Below are 7,559 nucleotides of genomic sequence, written 5' to 3'. Positions count from 1 at the left end.
TTGCGATTGACCACAGCTGGATAACTTGGGACAAAATCAACACATGGAAGGGGCAGAGAGAAATATGGAAAGCAATGGAGTCTGGATGACATCGTGAAGTCTCTTAACCAGCCTTGGAATGGCTCAGGCAGGACAATAAATGCTAATTAAAAAAAAAAAAAGCCAGTTTGAGTTTGCAGCCCAAAGCATTATGACTGATGCTATTAATAACTTGTAGAATATAAAAGATCAACCTTTAAACCAGACCAATTTGGGGACTTATCTCTGTCCCTTTGTGGGGCTGCCATCCCTCAGCCTCGCTGAGTCTTTTTCCTCATCTGTGCCAGGGGTCATGTTGACCGACAGTAAGATGGTCACGCATGTGCACAGATCCTTGTAACGCTACACTCACTGTCCAGTAGAAATACAGTGCACTGGCCTGACCTGTGGTGGCGCAGTGGATAAAGCATCGACCTGGAAATGCTGAGGTCGCCGGTTCGAAACCCTGGGCTTGCCTGGTCAAGGCACATATGGGAGTTGATGCTTCCAGCTCCTCCCCCCTGTCTCTCTCTCCTCTCTGTCTCTCTCTGTCTCTTTCTCTCTCCTCTATAAAATGAATAAATAAAAAGAAAAAAAATAAAGAAATACAGTGCACACCACACATGTACCTGTAACTTTCCTAACAGCCACGTTTACAACATAAAAATAAACAGGTGACGTTAATTTTTTTTAATTTTATTTATTCATTTTTATTTTTATTTATTTATTTTTTATTCATTTTTAGAGAGGAGAGAGACAGAGAGGGAGAGAGAGGAGAGACAGAGAGAGAGAAGGGGGGAGGAGCTGGAAGCATCAACTCCCATATGTGCCTTGACCAGGCAAGCCCAGGGTTTCAAACTGGCGACCTCAGCATTTCCAGGTCGACGCTTTATCCACTGCGCCACCACAGGTCAGGCTTATTTATTCATTTTTAGAGAGAGAGAGAAACAGAGAGAGAGAAGGGGGAGGAGCTAGAAGCATCAACTCCCATATGTGCCTTGACCAGGTAAGCCCAGGGTTTCGAACCGGCGACCTCAGCATTTCCAAGTCGATGCTTTATCCACTGCGCCACCACAGGTCAGGCAGGTTAATTTTAATAATACAATTTATTTAGCTCAACATAGTACCATTTCAACGTGTAGTCAATAGAAAAAATAGATGTTTTCTGTCTATTTTTTGGTACTAGGTGCGTATTTTAGACGTCAGCTTGTCTCAGTTCCAGCCACATCTCAAGTGCTCAAGAGCCATGCGTGGTTACTTCATGCGGCTCTTACCAGGGGCAGTGGAGGAGGAGCTGTCTGCCCAGCTGGAAGCCTCCCGGTGTTGGAAGTCAGCTGCCTAAAGCCCGGGGCCCTTGCTGCGCTGCGTGGAAAAGCTGCAGGGAAGGCAAGTCCAGCGTATCTCAGCCGCCCTGCTGGGACTTAAGCCGCGTCTCATTCAAAGGATTTTCTCAAGGGACGGCTGTGATTTATCTGAGTTCTGTGTAGGGAGTTCCACAGTCCCCCAGTGTTGCATTTTAAATGCCAGGTCCTTCGCCCCTGCCCAATAGCCTTCGTTGACTCCTTTTTCTCTTGAGTTAAAGCCGAACTCCTGGGTGACTAAGCTAAGCTGTCTGTCCCAGAGCCAGACGCACCTCAGTTCATCTGTTCTAGTCCTCCCATTGCACTGACGTAGCCAAAGCAGCTGCAGGTGTGGGGGCTAAAAAAGATGAATGCGGTTCCTCCCACCTTCTAAGTTCTTCCAGCTGGGCTAATAATCTCATTAACAGAGACAGATTAGCAGGAGAAAATAAACTGTATTGCATGCGCCTGGGGCATTCATATAAGCATGAAAATTCTAAAAACAAGGAGGTAAGATTGGGTGTGTATGACCTTTTTGAACAAAGGAGGGAAGGGGACACGGGGGTCTTAGATGTCAGAAGTGAGTACGGGCAGTTTGCAGGTAGCTAGGGAAGTAGGGACCCCACCTGGCTGAAGTCTTACCGGGCGGCTCAGAAACAGAGCCAGGGTGTCCAGCCAGCAGGCCTGGAGTTGTCCTGACTAACGCTAGGGTGAGACTCCTTAAAGGTGATAAAGGCAAGGCTCTCTTCCTGAAGCAACTTTCTCTGTCTGAACCTCTTGGGCGGGAAAGGGGGGAAGGTCAAAGGTTCTTTCTGAATCTTGTTTCTTAACAAACAGCTTAAAATTAATGTCCCAAAAGGCAGCTTGAAGGTAGCAAGACTCTGGTCCCCTTCCCAGGCCAGACCTGTGGGTGGTCAGGGAGGAGGAAGAAGAGGGGGGTGACGATGCAGAAACCAAGGCCTCAGTGGCGTGTGGGTGGAGTCAGGTGGCTGAGATCACAGACATCCACAGCGATCACGTCACAGGCACGAGGCTTCCCAGAGCAGGTTCCTGCGTGCGGTCTCGCTCAGGCTTTGCGACAGCTCCATGAGGTAATGTCTGCCCTCTCCCACTTCCTGTAGGGTCCCCCGACCCCTCTGCCTCTGGTGGTCTGCTCTCTGTAGTCTTATCAGTGTGGCTCTGGTGGGTGCTGCCGATTCCAGCGCCCCCTCCTCGCTCTGTGCCACACGGAGACCTGTGACCCAGGCCAAGCCTAATGCCCTGTTCCCTCGGACCTGGGAGCTAGGCATGTATTAGAGGTCTGGCCAGTCAGAGCTTCGCTGAGCACTTTCTAGACTGAAGAGCTGGGTAAGCTGGGAAGGGATACAGGCGGAGCTTGTCTTCAGCAAGTCTTGAGGCTTATGGAAGGAGATCACGGGCTGACTTGCGAGAGAGGAGATGAGAGAGAGGGAACAGGGAAGGAGTCAGGAAGTTCCTTCGAACCCCTGGATGCAGCTGTGAATCTAGACCATCATTTCTCTTCCTTGTTGTCATGAACCTGTTTGGCATCTTTAATTTCAGCCATTGGGGTTGGAGTTCTGTCACATGCAACCAAATAGTTCCCACTAACGTCAGTAAAGAATAGCTCTTTACTGCATGTATGAGATGGAGGAAAAAGACGCTAAATAATGGCCTTCTCTTTTCAGTATGTGTCTGTCTAATCTCCCCTGTCTCTCTGTCACGGCATCTGGGCCCACCTGGACAATCCTGGATTATCACCTCATCTCAAAATCTTTACCTTAATCACACCCGCAAAGTTTCTTTTTCCAAATAAGATTACATTTACAGGTTCCAGGGATTAGGAGCTGATACCTTTAGGTGGCCATGATTTAACCTACCAGAGTCTGAGCTACCCAGGATTTAGTGCTTAAACATAGTGAATGAGTTCTGACAAGACCTGACGAATATCCAAGTGTCCAGTCGCCCTAACCACGTGGTTAGTTCCTTCAGGGTCGGGCCCAACCCCAGTGCCCAGCACAGCGGCCAGCACAGGAGTCCATCCTGTTTTAGTCCCCCTCCCCAGGCTGAGCACTGTAGATCAGGTGTGAACAGGTATGTTGCTGCCAAGGTGTTGCAAGCTCTCCTTGACCCCTCTCTTAGTTCTTAGGGTGTGCCTGCTCTTCATCCTGCTTTAATTTGGCTGTTAGAAGCAGCTGCCATGGCTGGCCCACATTACAGGGTGCATTATAACACTGCACTGCACGTTGGGATAGTGTGAGGAAGCAGCTAGGAGCACAAGCTCTGGAGTCTTGCAGCCTGGGTTCGAATCCCTGTTCTGCTACGTCCCAGCTGTGAACCTTGAACCAGGAGTCTACTCCCCTTTAGATGGAGGTCGTAGTAGTACCTAAGGGCTAGGGTCACTGTGAAGGTCACTAGAGAGTAGAGGAGAACTTTGGCAGGCTTGGAAGTGTTCCTGCCACAGAGCACTCAGTAAATGTTAGGTTGTGGTTATTAACTGCCACGTGGGACCCTCATCTGCCTCTCTCACTTTGCTATAAGAAGACTATCTTGGCTTATAAATGTTTAGTATTATTGTTTCTATCTAATAGAACCTAAGGGTTATAAGATGACCTCCTGGGCGCCTCATGGTGGCTGCATCCTCAACAGCTCAAGCTGCACATTGCCTTGGTTGGCCAACATGCTGTCTGCCTCCAATCCCAGCTGGCTTTCCATCTCTCAGGGGAGAATCTGAATTGCACAGCCCACCTCTGAATACGTCACCCTGGTTAGAGCAGCTGTGGGCTGTGGAGGTCGGTTGGGGGTGTGGTTAGAGGCGTGGTTAGGGCGGGGCTGGAGGCAGGAGAGTCGCTGGTTCAAATTTTTATCTCAACTAGGGATAGAAACGGGGAGTAGAAGTGTGCGCAGCCCAGAGCATCGCTTCCACCCATGCCTGTTCCCACCTCTGTGGCTTTCTTCTCACTATTGTCCATGCAGCTGGTTCTTACCCTTCTCCAGTCCTCTGTGAAATCTCCTTACATTTACCTTTATTATCCTATGACCTTCCCTTTTGGAGGGTCCTCTTCATTGCCTACATCACGATATTCATGGCTTTGCACATTCTTCCCTAAGCCTGGAGCTCCGTTACTTTTTCTGTCTCCTTTTCTTTTTTCTTTTTTTTTTTTTTTTTTTACCGAGACAGAGAGAGGGATAGATGGGGACAGACAGGCAGGAACAGAGAGAGAGATGAGAAGCATCAATCATCAGTTTTTCATTGTGACACCTTAGTTGTTCATTGATTGCTTTCTCATATGTGCCTTGACCGCGGGTCTTCAGCAGACCGAGTAACCCCTTGCTCAAGCCAGTGATCTTGTGTCCAAGCTGGTGAGCTTTGCTCAAACCAGATGAACCCGCGCTCAAACTGGCAACCTCGGGGTCTTGAACCTGGGTCCTTCCGCATCCCAATCCAATGCTCTATCCACTGCACCACTGCCTGGTCAGGCTCTGTCCCCTTTTCTCCATTGGAAACAGTTACAAAATAGCCAGACTGTAGTAATCCTAATAGCAGCTAATAGTTTTGGACTGCTGTATTTTCCAGGCACTATGCTAAGGGCTCTTATGTGGATTAATTCATTTCATATCTCACACACACACACACACACACACTCTATACAGTAGGTACTGTTAGATTAGAAGTTCTATTTTATCAATGATGCTGACCAAATGTTAGTTTCCCCTCTTGCTCAATAAAACCAAAATAAATAAGAATAAATTGCTAAAACCATGCTGCCCCACAGCATGACTCTAAAAATAAAACAACGTATGATTTTTTTCTGATTATAAAACAAAATCTGTTCACTGTTTAAAAAAAATGAGAAAAATAGAGAAAATCACACCAAGAGAAAATAAAAAAATCACCCATAATATTTTGGATACAACTATTTCCAGTCTGTCTGTCTCTATCCATTTTCCAGAGATTTACATTTAAGCCATGATTTAATGTAAATGACTTTCAGACCTCAAACTTCTCTGGACATGTATGTTATATCCAATTTTTCTGCTGTTACAATATTTGATACAGACTCCCCAGGTGGCTGTAGCGATCACCAGCCCAGCCGCGTCTGAGAGACTGCTTGCGCACCTCCTCACTGACTCGGGGGGGGGGGGTGTTTTTGCTTTTAAATGCTGGCTTGTCTTTTCATCTGCATTTTTAAATTACCCATTACCTGAACTTCTTTTTTCTCTATGCCATTTCTTGGCCCTTTGAGCTTCCTGTCCTGTTCTTTACAACACAGACTTTGAATGTCTTTCTCCCAGTTTGTCATTTTTTTCCCCCTGTCTTATTACTACTTCATCTTGCTCTCTTACGTACTTAAAAAGTTATGCTGGTTATAAGGGCTCTTCCGCTTAAAAACGGGAGGAACAGACATTGTGGCATTGGCTCCCTAAGTGAGTGGGTTTTCAGGTCGCCTGCTGGCCTGTGCTGTTCTTGCTGCTGTGTCTTCTCCATGCAGGAACTATAGGGGGCCCTGTCCGGGAGCAGAGAGAGGTCTTCTTAAGGCAGGGGTCCCCAAACTATGGCCCGCGGGCCACATGCGGCCCCCTGAGGCCATTTATCCAGCCCCCGCTTCACTTCCGGAAAGGGCACCTCTTTCATTGGTGGTCAGTGACAGGAGCATAGTTCCCATTGAAATACTGGTCAGCTTGTTGATTTAAATTTACTTGTTCTTTATTTTAAATATTGTATTTGTTCCCATTTTGTTTTCTTACTTTAAAATAAGATATGTGCAGTGTGCATAAGGATTTGTTTATAGTTTTTTTATAGTCTAGCCCTCCAATGGTCTGAGGGACAGTGAACTGGCCCCCTGTGTAAAAAGTTTGGGGACCCCTGTCTTAAGGTATACAGACAAAAATACATGCCTACATGACATAATTTAATATCACTGAAACTCCATATTCACTCCCCACCTCACAGGGTCATGAAGACCAAATGATACCACATATATGAAAACGCTTCATTTCCTGCGTTAGAGGGGAGAACTATTTAGAAAGGACACATTAGGGTTTGTAATCATTTATCAAGAGTGTTTGGCAGCTCGTCCCCTGGCTTTCGTACATACATCAGCTCAGGTGACACGAGCTAGGCGTTGCTAAATCCAGAAGGTTAGACAAAAGGGAACTTTATATGAGGGAACAGATTGTTCCCACATACTTGTTGGTCCCTGACAACTTGCATGTCTTATCTCAGCTAATTGTGCAAAGAAGATAGCTTCACTGGTTCAGTTGGTGAGTATATTATGGGCTCACTGTGTGCCAGGCTCTGTGCTAGGCCCGGGGGGACAGACTGGGGAAGAAGAAAGACAAATGTCCTTCCAACCAAGGGTGACTATTTCAGTGGTAATAATATTCCTAGGAAATCCTTTTCTATTTTATGATGACATCTCAGGGTGATTCAGTCACCTGCCCTGTCACTTAGCTGGGATTTGAACCCAGATCTCCTCGCCCAAAAGCCCCCTTCCAGCTCCTGGGGCTCCCAGTTCACTGTTCTGTGGATTCAGGCTGGACGTGTGTTCTCATCTCGGTTCAGAAAGTTCTGGGCTGTGTTTCCCAGACACCGCGCGTCCCACGAAGCGGTTTGTCAGATGGGGGCCGACAGGAGCCTGTCGTGGAGATCATTGAAAGAGCAGAGGGGTGTCACCCTTCGCCGCCCCTCCCGCAGCTCTCAGGGGCAGGGAGGGCGGGGCTTCCCCCGGAGAGGAGCCTTCCCATGGTTTCAGATGGAGAAATCACATTTGCGAATTTGCGACTGACTCATCCCCCCTGCTCACTCTTTTCTTTGTATATTGCCGGGCCCCCTTCCCTGGGCTGGAAGAGGCAGAGAGGGGCGGCTCTTGTTCTCACAGAAATGAAACCCTGGAGCTGCTGGTAAAGACATAGAGAGGAAATCTCTCCTTTCTTGACATCAGTGGAAAAGCCAGTGAAATGGCAGATAGCAGCTTCTGTGGGGACACGTGTTCTGTTGGGCTCTGGAAGCTTCTGAGAGGTCAGAGGAGGCGGTGCAGATGACAAAGGCAAGCAGACTGAGAAACTGATAAGAACGGGACAGGTTTTTTTCTTAAGGAAGAACCCCCGTCTGCAGGCTCAGCCTCCGACTTGCCCCAGACCAGAACTTCTGCGGGAACCTCCCCCTCCAGTCTGTCGCCTCTGCTCAACCTCTCTGGCCAT

Source organism: Saccopteryx bilineata, chromosome 6 (assembly GCF_036850765.1).
Source record: "Saccopteryx bilineata isolate mSacBil1 chromosome 6, mSacBil1_pri_phased_curated, whole genome shotgun sequence".
NCBI classification, from domain to species: domain Eukaryota; kingdom Metazoa; phylum Chordata; class Mammalia; order Chiroptera; family Emballonuridae; genus Saccopteryx; species Saccopteryx bilineata.
This window is presented reverse-complemented; position numbering follows the sequence as displayed.